Source organism: Panthera tigris, chromosome C2, assembly GCF_018350195.1.
Source record: "Panthera tigris isolate Pti1 chromosome C2, P.tigris_Pti1_mat1.1, whole genome shotgun sequence".
In the NCBI taxonomy this organism is placed as follows: domain Eukaryota; kingdom Metazoa; phylum Chordata; class Mammalia; order Carnivora; family Felidae; genus Panthera; species Panthera tigris.
Window position 1 is genome coordinate 53,754,196 of NC_056668.1, and position 14,529 is coordinate 53,768,724.

The 14,529-nt window shown below is 34.3% G+C and overlaps 1 long non-coding RNA gene across 1 annotated transcript; it reads left to right on the top strand.

The window, feature by feature from the left end:
• The first annotated feature begins 2,931 nt into the window (after window positions 1-2,931).
• Window positions 2,932-13,924, top strand: LOC107181219. Its single transcript, XR_001512034.1, has 3 exons — window positions 2,932-3,005; window positions 9,958-10,073; window positions 13,692-13,924. It is a non-coding gene; the product is annotated as an uncharacterized LOC107181219 (long non-coding RNA).
• The last annotated feature ends 605 nt before the right edge of the window (window positions 13,925-14,529 follow it).

Genomic DNA, 14,529 nt, shown 5'->3' on the forward strand with positions numbered 1-14,529 from the left:
GAAGGTAATGATACAAAACAACCTATTAAGCAAACTTAAAAGTGTTATTCAGGAAGCCTTAGGATATTGTGGTGGCCTGCCATGGTCAGATACCAAGCGTGAATTTTGAGACACAAAATTCTGTCCTTTTATTTTAGAAAGACCAGAACAAGAAGCAATATGATATAGGGGAAATAACACCAGCATAGGAGTCGAGATGTCTGGAATTTAGTGCCTTCTACAACCAAATAGCCAGTGACCTTGGATGAGCACAAAACCTCTCTGGGGCTCAGTTATTTCTGTAAAATGAGACGATTTGATAGATGGCCTCAAAGTGTATTCCAGCTCTATAATTCCATGACTCCATACATGGAAACGTGGTTAGCACAATGCTTAGAGCATAATAGAAAATTAAAAAGATGTTACTACCTCTCAGTTCTTTATTCTTTTCTTTTTCTTCCCTTTTCTCTCAATCCTTTTCATGAACCCAGCCACGTTCTCAAAATGTATTTATTTCTGTATTTTCAATTCCTAGCACAGAGACTGGCAAAAATTGCTATCTATACAAAGGGCTGTCTATCTTCAAGAAATTCAGTCTAATAGAGCAAACATGTAAATAAATTGCATTACTGTGCTTCAAGTCCAAAAATACCTTAGTAATTTATAATCCTCACAAAGACAGTACAGCAACAGGACTGATGAACTGTTCTTTAAGCTAGACCAGAGCAACCTAATTAAGCAGAGAACATCTCAACATCTGAACCAGATTATTTTCAATGATTAGGAACTAGTCAGGTCAGGCAATAGAGGGAACAGAACGTTCATTGGAACCATGACACTAGTGTATTCTGTTCAAGTGCAGATACAGTAATTCTAATTACCATGAATTTTCTGCCCTTAAAAATCAGATTTCCTGGGACATACATACCATTCCTTCTGAGTGATTTTTTTAAACTGGTAAGTGGTTTAATTAGTTTAGAACTGCAACTCAATAATCTCTATAACACTTAGTATTCTTTGATTATTATAAATATACATATAATATTAGAGATTATATTTTTATATATTATTTGGGGGCTTGCTATTCAGTTCTATTGATCAGTATGTTTATCCTCTTAAAAATATTAAATATACTGACTATCACAGCTTTGTAACATATCATGATGTCTAATATAGCAAGTTCTCCCACCTTATTTTTCTTCTTTTTTTTCCTCCTTCAAGAATGCCTTGTCATGGGGCACCTGGGTGGCTCAGTCGGTTAAGTGTCCAACTTCGGCTCAGGTCGTGACCTCATGGTTCGTGGGTTCGAGCCCCGCATCGGGCTCTGTGCTGGCAGCTCAGAGCCTGGAGCCTGCTTCAGATTCTGTGTCTCCCTCTCTCTCTTCCCCTCCCCTGCTCATGCTCTGTCTCTCTCTCAAAAATAAATAAACATTAAAAAAAAATAATAAAAAAAAGAATGCCTTGTCAAAAGAAAAAGAATGCCTTGTCTATTCTGGGATTTTTTTTTCTCTTTCATATAAAATTTTAGAATCAGCTTGTCAAGTTTCACTAAAATAAAAAAAACTATTGAAATTTTTATTGGAATTTCATTAATTCTGAAGACTAGTTTTAGGAACACAAATCTTCATGATATTAAGTCTTCCTATCAATGAAATATTATGTATTTTCATGTATATAGATATTTTTAAAAATCTTTCAAAAAGTTTTAAATTGTTTCCATACAGGTTTGCCAATCTTTTGTTAGATTTGTTACTCTGCACCTATCTTTGTTGCTGTTATAAATGGTACTTTTAATGCTTTTTATTTCTTTTTCATTTTTACCATGTTAGCTAGGCCCTCCAGTACAAGGTGAAATGGCAATGTTGATGAGAGACAACCTCCTGATTTTCAGTGAAATGCAAATACATTTAACCAATAAGAATGCTGCTCATTTTTTGATAGAGACTTTTTATCCAAATTAAAATGTACCCTTGTATTCCTATTTTCTGAGTTTTTATAATGAATATATATTGACTTAATGTCAATGCTTTATTTGCTTTTATTGAAACAAAATCATGTTTTTCCTCTTGAATCTATTAATGCAGCAAATTACATTAATGAGGGTTCTAACATAAAACTTTCTTGCATACTTGGAATAAATTAAATTTGGTCATGATATGTTCTTTTTTTATACTTCATTGGATTTCATTAGCAAATAGTTTATTTTAAAATTTTATATCTATGTTCATGCCTGATATGGGACTGCAAATCTCCCTCATACAATCTCTTCCAGCTATTTATTGCTATAAAACAAAGTTCTTCCAAACATAGAAGCTTGAAACAAAACAATATTTTTAATATGTCTCCTGATTTTCTGGGTTAGAAATTGGACAGGGCTTCCCTGGGAAATTTTTCAGTTTTATGTGGCATTGACTGAGATCACTCAGTGGTATTCCGCTAGTGACTGAACTGTACTAAAGTTCAAGACAAATTCAGTCAAATGCCTGGGGTTGTAGCAGGGAAGGCTGGAATGCTAGACTCACTGGGGCCCCTCCAGGCAGTGTCAGGGCCTTTTCACATGATCCACGTAATAGGATAGTCACACTTCTTACATAGTGGCTCAGGGCTCCAAGAAACCAAGGTAGTACCTGCCAGTCCTCTTAAAAGTGAGCTCAGGAACTGGCATAGCACCATTTCTTCCATTCTTTATTGGTAAAGACAGTCACACGCAGTGAATATCATAGAGGAGGAGATATAAATATCACCTCTCTATGGAAGAAGTGTCAAAGAATTTGTATACATGTTTTATCTATCATAAAACCTGTTTGTGATTTTGTTATCAAGGTCAAACTAGTCTAATAACATGAGTTTGGAATATTACCTCTTTTTCTATTCTCAAGGGAAAAAAATAGTAAGATTGTAGTCAACTGCTCCTTAAATGTTTGGTATGTTTCCTCTAAAGCCATTGATCCCCATTGTTTTATTTTTTGTGAAGATAATGATCCTAAGACTATTCAGGATTTCTATGTCTTCTTGAATCAGTTTTGGTAAGTCATTTTTCTAATAAATTATCCATTTTTATATGTTTTCAAAATAATGAAAAAATTGTTCATTGTATTCCCTTTTTATTCTGTAAAGAATCCATAGTTATGTTAAATTTTATTAATAATATTATTTGTGTGTTGTAAATCTAGCCAAATTTCTTAACATGATTGATCATTTTTATTGCATGTTTGATCCTTTCTCCTTATTTTATGTTCAAATTTACTATTTCTTTCTCTCTAGATTAATTCCATTTTTTTAATATCTTTCATTCTTATCCATATCATTTATTTCTAAGAATTCATTATATTTTCTGAATTCAAGTTTTCTGTCAATTATAAGTGTGGTGAATATATTCTACTCTGTCACCTGACTTCTCACTCATTTAATGAATGAAAGTTCTTAATTTTAAGGTACTATAATATATCAATCTTTTATTTTATGATTAATGTTTTGTATGTGCTGCTTAAGAAATCTGTCACTATTCTCAAAGTCATGAAGATATTCAATATTCTTTTCAAAGAGGTCTCATATCTGGAGTTTCTATTTGCACATGGTATCAGGCAGGGTGAAGTATCACTTTTGTTTAAATGGATATCTAGTTGAGCCAGAACTATTTATTGGGAATATCTTCCTTTTCTCACTGCTCTGTAGTTCCTTCTTCATCATAAATCAAGTAGATATATATGCATTGGTTTGTTTCTGGGCACTATTCTATTATATTGGCCTACCTAACCATCTTTGTGCCAGTACCACATTATAATAATACTGTAACTTTATCATAAGCTTAATACCAGATAGACAAAATTCTCTCATATTGTTCTTCCTCATTAAGATGGTTGATTATTCCTGGCTCTTGGCTCTTTGCATTGCTATATAAGTTTTAGAATCAACTTGTTGATTTCTACAAAAAATCAGTCAGGATTTTTATTGTGATTTCGCTGAATCTAGTGGCTCATATTGGGAGGAAGTGTCATCTTTGAAATACTGATTCAAGCCATGAATATTGTATATTCCTCCATTTATTTATGCCTTCAAAAATTTCTCTATTTCTTTTTTGTTTGATTTTTGAACAGTGATCTTGCTCAACTTTCATCATATTTATTTCTAGGAATTGTGTGTGTGTGTGTGTGTGTGTGTGCTTAATGCTACTATAATTGCTATTTTATTTTACTTAATATTGTAACTCACTGATTATATATAAAAATACAAGTGATGTTTTCATATCAACCTTGTGTGCAAAAAAACTTTCTAAAATCATTTATTAATTCTAGTAATTTATTAGTTATTTGCTTGAATTTTCTTGAGCACAAAATTATATTATGTGAATAGTGACAAGTTTTCTTTCTTTCCCAATTATAATATTTTTATTTCTTTTTCTTGATTTATTGCACTGGGTAAGACCTACAGTAAAATGTTTACTAAAATTTATAATAGTTAGTACCCTTACATTGTTCCTATCTCAGAGAAGAAGCTTTTTAACATTTTACCATTGAATATGATGTTTGCTATAGTTTGTTTTGTTGGATTTGTTTGTTTTAGAATATCCTATATCAGGGGTATCTGGGTGGCTCAGTCAGTTAAGCATCTGACTTCGGCTCAGGTCATGATCTCATAGTTCATGGGTTTGAGCCTCATGTCAGACTCTGTGCTGACAGCTTAGGGCCTGGAGCCTGCCTGGGATTCTATGCCCCTTTCTCTTTCTGCCCCTGTCCTGCTCACACTCTGTCTCCTAAAAATAAATAAAATAAACATTTAAAAAAATTAAAAAAGAATATCCTATATCAAATTAAGGAAGTTTCATTCTATTAGATCAGACTTTTATCGTAAATAACATTAAATTTCATCAAATAATTTTTCTGAATCTACTGAGATAATCACTTTTTCTCATTTATGGTATTAATGTGGACTACACTGATTTCTTTTCTTTTTTGTAGGTGAAAGTATTCTATTTTCTTTACACTGATTTATTTTCTAATATTAAAACTAACTTGAACGTGTGGAATAAGTTGAATGAGGTCAATATTTTTTACATTTTATATATTGCTTAATTCCATTTCCTAAGTAAACTTTTAGGACTCACTATGAGTCAGTCTATATATAATTTCCATTTTTTAATATACTTTTAAAAGTTTTATTATGTGGGGCACCTGGCTAGCTCAGTCAGTGGAGCATGTGACTCTTGATCTTGGAGTTATGAGTTTGAGTCTCATGTTGGGTATAGAGATTACTTAAAAATAAAACCTTAAAAAAACATTTGTTTTGAAAATTATACTAGCCTCATAAAGTGAGCTGGTGAGTGTTTCCTCTTAATTTATTCTCCAGAAAAGCTGATAAAATTTGCATTTGTTCTTAAATAGTTTATAAAAGCCACTGGTAAATATCTTTATTCAAGGATATTCAAATCTTTATATCTTCTTGCATAAGTTTTCAACATTCTATTTTTCTAAGTCTTTGTTAATTTCACCTAAATTTTCAAATTTATTGGTATGAGATTGAATACATAAAAATCCATAGAAATGTTACCTTTCATTTCCAGTGTGGGTATTTCTGCATTTTTTCTCTCTCTCTCTTTTTTTCTTGATCAGTCTCACAAGAAGTTTTTCAATTTTATTATTCTTACAAAAGTATCATTTTGGTTTTGTTGCTCTATCTCATTTAAAAAAATCTACCATTGATTTCTTTATGATTTCTACCTTTCTTCTTTCTTTAGGAGTCATTTGCTGTTTTTTCTAACTTCTTAAGACAGGTGCTTTCATTCCCTGACTTTAATCTTTCTTCTCTTCTAATATATATATTTACAACTAAAAATTTCTCTTTCAGCATGGCTTTGGCTACATACCATGAGCTTGACAGATAGTGTATTTACTAACATCTTAAAATGTTTTCTAATTTCTGGGATGCCTGGCTTGCTCAGTTGGAAGAGCATCTGACTCGATCTCAGGATTGTGAGTTTGAGCTCCACACTGAGTGTAGAGATTACTTCAATAGATAAAACAAAACCAAAACAATAAAAATGTTTTCTGGCTTCCATTGTAATTTCTTCTTTGAGTCAGAGATTATTTAGAAAAATGTTTGTTTTCCAAACATTTGGGTGACTTTCTACTTGTCTTATTATTATTAACATTTACCTTAATTCCACTGTGGTCAATGAGCATACTCTATTTTAAATACTTTGAATCCCTTGAAATGTGTTGTGACATGCTTTCTGACCTAACACATATTGAATTTTAGTGAATTTTCTCTGATCACAGAGAATCAACCTAAAAATATGATCATTCAGTGTTACTGTGTCTCTTTCTTACCTTTTTTGAACAATTGACTATTTTACACATTCTTTACTGTTTGCTTCTGTTTTTTGTTTTTTTTTTACTGGGGGGGAAGGGGTTACCCTGGGAGATTAAAACATAGATTCTTGATTTATCAAAGTCTTACATAATGTAGTAGTTTTGCTTCTTCCAAGATAATGCAGAAACCTTAGGATACATGACCTCAGTTTATCACTGTTCAGATTTACATGACTTTGTTATCATGTGTTTTAACTCTATATATTTTAAATTCCAAAGATGATGATGATGATGTTGATATTATTATTATTATTATTATTATTATTATTATTTTAACAGTAAATATTTCTTCAGGTTTACCCACACAATTTTGGCGTTCTTTTTTGGCATTTCCAATCATCTATCTGGAATCATTTCCCCCTTCTTACTGAAGGACATGCTTCAGGATGTGTGTGTGTGTGTGTGTGTGTGTGTCTGTTTCTTTTTAGTGTGGATCTGCTAATGATGAATTCCCTCAGTTTTTGGATGTATGAAAAATGCTTTCATTTCACTTTCATTGGAAATAGAATCCTAGATTGACAGTTAATTTTCTTTCAGCACTTATTTCATGGTCCTCTAGCTTCACTTGCTTCTATTTAGCTCATTTAGTCTTTCTCCTTTTCTATACATGTATTTAAAACCAAAACTCTCTCCCAAAATGGCTTTAGCTACATTCCATGAGTTTAGGTGGTTAATCCTATTTTGATTCCTTTGGAGTTAATAATTTTTTTTCTGGCTTAGATATATATATCTATATATCTATATATATATATCATATGTATATATATCTATATATATATCATATATATATATATATCATATATATATATGATATAGAAATATAGATATATATATGATATATATGATATATATCATATATATATCAATATATGATTGATATATCATATATATATGATATATATATCATATATATATCAATATATGATTTTATATTTAACTAATCTTTAGACTCAAGGTGGGGCTTGAATTCACAACTCTGAGATCAAGGGTTGCATGCTCTTCTGACTGGGCCAGCCCAGTGTACCCTGGCTGCCTTTGAGTATTTCTGTCTTTGTAGTTCAGTAGTTTTACTATGCTATGCCTGTGTGTGATTTTGCTTTTATTTACCCTGTTTGGGTTTCATAAAGCACTGTGAATCCATGGCCTGAAGTCTTGAATCTTTTTGGAAAATTATAAGTTCATCATGACTTCAAATACACTTCTGCCTTATTTTCTTTCTCCTCTTCTCCAGGAATTCTAATTATCCATATGTTAGATGTTTCTCAGACTGTCCCCTAAGTTTCTCATGCCATTTTATCTATTTTCTGTCTTAAAAAAGAGTATCTTCTTTGAACTATTCTGATTCATTTATCCTTTCTTCTGCTGTATTTAATTTAATTTAGTCATACTCATTATTGCATTCTTTATTTCACAGGGTTTTTCTTTTTTTGGTTGCTTGTTTAGTTCTAGAGTTTCCATTTGGTTCTCTGTTAAAATTATCTTGAACATAGTCAGCATAGTTACTTTAAAATCTGTGTCTGGTACCTCCATTTTCTGGATCCCCCATGGGCCTACTCTTTTTTGTTGTTGTTGTTATTGTTTCTCTTAAATTGTAATCCTATTATCTTACATACTTATGAATTCTTTTTATTAGTCATTTACTTGAGTGCCTGATATTTTACATAAAAATTTCTAGAATTAAATTTAGGTCTATATTATCCTCCCGGGGAAAGATTTTATATTGCTTTTGGCAAGTGGTGAAGGTCCCTGATGGTCTGCGGTCACCTCAATGCAGTTCTAAAGATTGAGATTTCAAGCTCGGTCTCAGTCTCTGCAAGGGCTTGCTTCATTCCTGGTTCACTACTGTTCCTAGGGTGTAGGTGCTTTGCTATAAGAAAGAAGTAAAGAAGGTAAGAAAGAAAAAGTAACACAATATACAGGGTCCCAACTAAAAAATGAGGATTCTACCACTCCTCACCTTTCTTAACAGACCCTGCTCTCCAATGTTTTGGGAAAACACAGGGGCCTAAACTGAATACACTGTCATCCAGAGAAGAATTAAATTTGTTTCTTCTGAGACGTAGCTGGTGCTCCTGACTTGAGAACGCTCCAGTCCAGTCAAAGATCTCCAGCTTAATCTGGGGGTCTGGATGCCAGCAACTCATCCCTACTGCATACCTAAGACTCTGTTTCATTATCTTAGCTCTGGCATTGACATTACAACCAGGAGAACCCTGCTCTTTCACAAATGTTTATCCATTGCTCTAATTTTATACCTTAATTGTTTGTGTTTTCTTCCTCGTGTGTTCGTGTGTTTGGGGTTCTTGGAGATTTTTCTTTCTCTCTGTAAGCTCAGTGATGTTAAGGATATCTTTCTAATGCAGGATTTATGCAGAATTTTCTTATATGGTGGAAGGCTCAAAAGCAAAAATTTCTGCCTTCTTTTTTACCAAGTTATCACTTTGTGAGTTTTTTTTTTTTTTTTTTGAGGAAGTATTCTCAGAATACTTACCAGATAGAAGCCAATTTAGGCTTAGAGCTCTTAAGGGGAAAAACTAATAGTGAACAAAACACACACCTCTGCTAATAACAAATATATGTTTTTGAAAGACTTTATAACATAAATAAAACAATTAAGTCTCCTCTTCTTCCTTATGTTTTACTTGCTTTATAGATGACTAATAAAGCTTAGATGAGTCAATTATATAAAAACTTAGTCTCACAGGGGATCAGTAGGTAATCAAGACAGTCATTTATTTAAACCTCAAATTCTGACTTTGAAAGAAGGATTCACACAATGGTAGTCATCCCAATTGTTTTATTTATAAGCACTAGAACTGTCTATACACCTCACTGGCTGACTCAACACAAATGGGAGTTTTCAGTAGGTGTTGAGCGAATGTGAAAGAGGAGAACTAGACTCAAGTCTAGAGAACAAATTACAGCTTTTTTAAAGTCACAATGAACCATTTTTGTTTCTTCTTTTTTTAAATGTGTATTTTTGAAAGAGAGAGAGAGAGACAGAGTACGAGCAGGGGGTGGGGGGCAGAAAGAGAGGGAGGCACAGAACCTGAAGCAGGCTTTAGGCTCTGAGCTGACAGCACAGAGCCTGATGCAGGGCTCAAACTCACCAACCCTGAGATCAAGACCTGAGCTGAAGTCGCTTAACTGACTGAGCCACCCAGGTACCCCACCATTTTTGTTTCTTTTATGATTAAAATATATCTGGAGAATTGGAGCATGCATGAGGAAAAGTGAAAAGTATTCCAATATCTGGCAGCATGAGTAGTCCAAAATGGCCTACTTCTGCCTAATCACTCATATTTTAACCATAAAAGTAGTACTACTGTGTCCAAAGTTGTGGGGAAAAGGTGGCATAGGGGAATGGTAAAACTATAGACTCAGATCAGACTGACCTTTAGGCTTAAATCCCTGTTCAATCAGTTGCAATTTCACTTTGGATGAGTTTCTCAACTTCCCTAGACTTCTAGGATTTCAGTAAAATAATGTTAGCACTCACTTCATAAGATTGCTATGAGGTGTTCAGATATAACAACGAGTTCCTAAAATATAGCAAAGACTCAGGAGGTTTATTACGTTATTTCTTACTTGCTATGTGTTTCTTGTCTAGGAAGAATAATAGTGTTCTGAGGGACAGTCCTCCCGTCAAGCTCCAAAACAGATCTCACGGCTTATGAGGGAACATGAAAAAACATAAGCTGGTGTTCAATCCATGCTTTGTCTAAAGTGAGTAAATCCTAAATAGCCAACACAAATAAGGAGAAACAAATGGGATGTTTAAGAATCTTTGGTACAGTCATCTATGATATTTTTAGTAATACAATAGAAGAATTGTTTTAATTAAAATGCAGAATCCTAAATCTGACAGTGCTAAACTTGAAAGAATTATTGGTACTGTTGGAGGAAGTAATGAATTTTACAAAGAGAAAAAGAGAAGAATGGCTATTTTAAAAGGCAATTAAATGCTTGGGAGTTGGAAAACAGAGACAATTCTAAAATTATGCTTCAAGAAATTTATATTAAAATAGTTAATATCCAAAATAACAGAAGCTTTAAGTATGCATATATTATAAGAAAAGATACAAAGCAGCAATTCAGGTATCTAGCCAGCTAACATATCTTACTGCACTTAAAAGAACCAGTTACCTCTTAATTCATTGGGAAGTTATTTATTTCTAATATTTAATATATTTTAAAACTTTTTAAAGTAATGTTTAATAAGCATTTACTGAGCATTGAACTACTATTGTGCTGGCTTGGCTAGTGAAACACAAAAGAGTAGGATGTGGCTTTTGCCTTCAAGTAAAGCCATATGTTACAGTATGATTTTAATTGTACAAATTTGACTGATCATAGTGTCATGCACGACATAGTGCATTTCAAGTATATAAAGACTGAGAAAGAAGAGACATCTGAAAACATCAAAGGAAAAGATCTATGCTGTATTGTTATTCAAAAGTTGAGAGGAAAGATCCTTCTATATTCTTTCCAATTCACCCTAGCAAAAATAATAGATTACATGTATTGATTTATGCTTATTATAAGGGAAAGGTATGATGTCAAACTCTTCAAATATCTTATTGAATGCCCATAACAACCCTACAAGCTGGTCACTCTTTTTATTCTATTTTCTAGATAAGCAGTTAAGATTGACTTGAGTCACAGATAGCAAGTGGCAGAGCTAAATCTTGAACTTAGGGAGTCTACCCAGGAAAAAGCACTTCATCACTTGCTATATACTGCTTAATAAGCATCCAAGCAAACAGCACATTCTGTCCAGAAGGGACTCCATCTCAGATAACCCATTCCAGTGAAGCCAGCACGCTCTGGAGAGTTCTGTATACTCTTACTTCATTCTCTGGTGCTGCAACATAAGTCCATTGACTTTATTTAGACACTGTCTCAACATCATGCTAAGTGAAATAAGTCACACACAGAAAGACAAATATTGTATGGTCTCACTTATATGTGGAATCTAAAAACACCAACCTCATAGAAACAGAGTAAAATCGTAATTGCCAGGGGCAGAGGGGTGGGAGACATGGGGGGCAGATGTTGGACAAAGGGTACCAACTTTCAGTTACAAGATGAATATGTTCCAGGAATCTAAGGTACAGAACGGTGACTATAGTTAATACTACTGCATCGTATACTCGAAAGTTACTATTAGGGTACAGCTTTAACGTTCTCACCATAACGAAAACAAAAGAGTAATTAAGTGAGGTGCAGGATGTCTTAACCAACCTTACTGTGGTAAACATTTCACAATTTATATGTGCATCAAATCATCATATTGTATACCTAAACTCACACAATGTTATACGTCAATCATATTTTAATAAAGCTGGGAAAAAAAGTGAAAATAAATGAAAATTTTAAATTGCTTCAAAAAACCTCTAGGCCCCTTTAGTTCAAGAACTGTTTTATCTTATCATCTGTCTTAACATATAATTCTAGGGGCACCTGGGTGGCTCAGTCCATTAAGCGTCCGACGTCAGCTCAGGTCACGATCTCACAGTCTGTGAGTTCGAGCCCTGCATTGAGCTCTCTGTTGTCAGCACAGAGCCTGCTTCAGATCCTTGGTCACCCTCCCCTTTCTGCCCCTCCTCCAATCATTCTATCTTTCTCTCTCTCTCAAAATAAATAAATAAAATTTAAAAATACATAATTCCAATATGCAACAAATTCCATTCAACTCTAACAATTCTAACAACATGCTAAGCACTGGGAATACACCAGTGAATCTGTGAAGTATCTAAAGCCCTCATTATTACTATGATGCAGCAGCCCCCTTATCCTCGAGGGCTATGTTCTAGGACCTCTGAAACTGCAGATAATACTGAACCTTCTGTCTACTATGTTTTTGCCTACACACACACACCTATGATAAAGCTGAATTTATAAATCAGTCATAGTAAGAAATTAACAATAATTACTAATAATAAAATAGAACAATTATAATAATACACTGTAATAAAAGTCACATTACTGTGGTCTCTCTCTCAAAATATCTTATTATACCGTACTCACACTTGTGATGAGGTGAGATGATAAAATGCCTACGTGATGAGATAAAGTAAGGTGCATGATGTAGGTGCTGTGACATAGCGACAGGCTATTATTGAGCTTCTGACTATATATCAAAAGGAGAATTATTTGCTACTGGACTGTGGTTGGCCAAGAGTAACTGAAACTGCAGAAAGCAAAACCGCAGATAAGGGGGAACTACTGTAAAAAGTTTTAGACATAAACAAAATACATATTGAGTTCCAACTATGTACATGGCATTGATTTAGATTCTGTAACACGTACAAGAAGTTTAGGGCATAGTTCCGGTTCTCAACAAGTTAATAGTTGAGCTGCAGAGAAAGGTAAACAAATTCATGAAAAGGTAAATAATTTAAGAGTTCTATTATACACTAGAGAATAAAGCAAAGCTTACTGCAGGGTCTTATGTGATGACTACTTTGTTAGGATGTTATGGAGAATATATGTTCTGTAGTATAAAAAAAAGCAACCCTGAAGATTTTAGATTATATATATTCAAGAAGGTTTCTTTAATGCATGGTTTCTCATAGGCTTTGTTATGGTAATGTTCATTGTGAATTCCCAAGAGTTCCATAATTTGCACTGTTTGTTTGGAAAAAGAACACTCGTTTCATGAGATTTCATTGCTTCTGTGTAAAGAAAAGCTGTCTTCTGTGGAAAACCTTTTAAAGAACTGATAGGGTTTTATTAAATATGTAACATGCATGCTGCAATCTCCATATATATACGCCAGCTCCACGGACTGCATTGCTCATGGTTGCCTTTCCGAAGAGCTGGGACATGGTGTCACAAATTCTCAACAAAGTACTCCAGCCAGCCACTCCCAAATGATTAAGTATATGTGCTGAAGCATTTTTGTCACCCTTAGAATTAGCGCAGTTGAAGGAGGAAGAAACCCCTGTAATCTGGGATAAACCAGCTTCAAGGAGGAAATAAATATTAAACTGAGTTTTCAAACATGCCTAAGAAATTTTTTCATTAATTGTTAAAACCTTATTGTTTTTTCTTTTTTAATTAGATGAAATTATTTGCTTACTCAGTCTTTCCTTTAGCATTCTGGGGAAAGGAAGGTTAAGGGACAGAAATGGAAAAAGACACACTGCCAACTATAATTAGGCTGAAAAGAGTTGCTAAAAATAGCCATTCATACATCTAAGAACTCGTGAGCTCTACTGAATAAGTACCACTGGTCTGACCCAACTCCCTTTAGGCAGGTCTCCCAGCATTTGGGTACTAGTAGGATGGTATTAATGGTTACATCTCAAATTTCTCTGCCTCTTCTTCTTACCTGTATAGGAGACAGAAATCGATCCCATGAAAAGCCAGCCCCTGCCCAACTACTTCTAGAGGTTCTGGAAGAACATCTCTAAGGTTTTCACAATCTTCTCATGGTTTCCAGGCTGCGACCCATGTTGCCACTGTCACACACTGACAAGGAAAGTCAGTGAGAGTGTTGATGCTGATGTCAATAATGCTGTTCCTTGGTGCTCCTCAAACTGCAAACACGCGGCATGCCTACAGGGCATGGCCTCCCCATAATTCTCTCTGAGCTGAAGTCCCTCTGTGCTTCAAGAAGTAGGAAGAATGTTCTCCTCCCTACCGTATGTCAAGGGTTGCTTTAGAACCAACACAGAGCTCTCTCTGCTTTGGGCCCATGTTTTCCTGAGTCACTTATAAAAATACTCCCTTCAGCAACTGTTGGAGCGACTTTTTGGGAGACGATTCTATATGGGTCTCTTACATTTGTGCACATCTTAGAAGTACATATACTGGTTGTCTTTGTTCTGGATTATGTTTTAAAGGATATCTGCATAGCCAAAAGCCTTGGAAGACAGAGTATCTGCCTCTGGAACTAGGGACAGATTTGCTGGGGCAAAAGTCAGGCAGGCTGTCTGCCTATTATAATCTTTTATGAAAGATTTAGATTCCCCAAGCTTGAGGTTCTTCTCCTGTAACATACCCCACTGGATGTGCAGACATCAACCAGCCCTATTTATATCACCCTGTGGGAACAGGCAAACATCCTATCTACTGTGCCATGAGTAATAAAGTCCTTTGTCTCTGACACAGGAGCCTCATGTCTTCTGTCAGCATCCATGACAGTGTGCCAGGCTAACCTGTCAGGTTGCAAGCA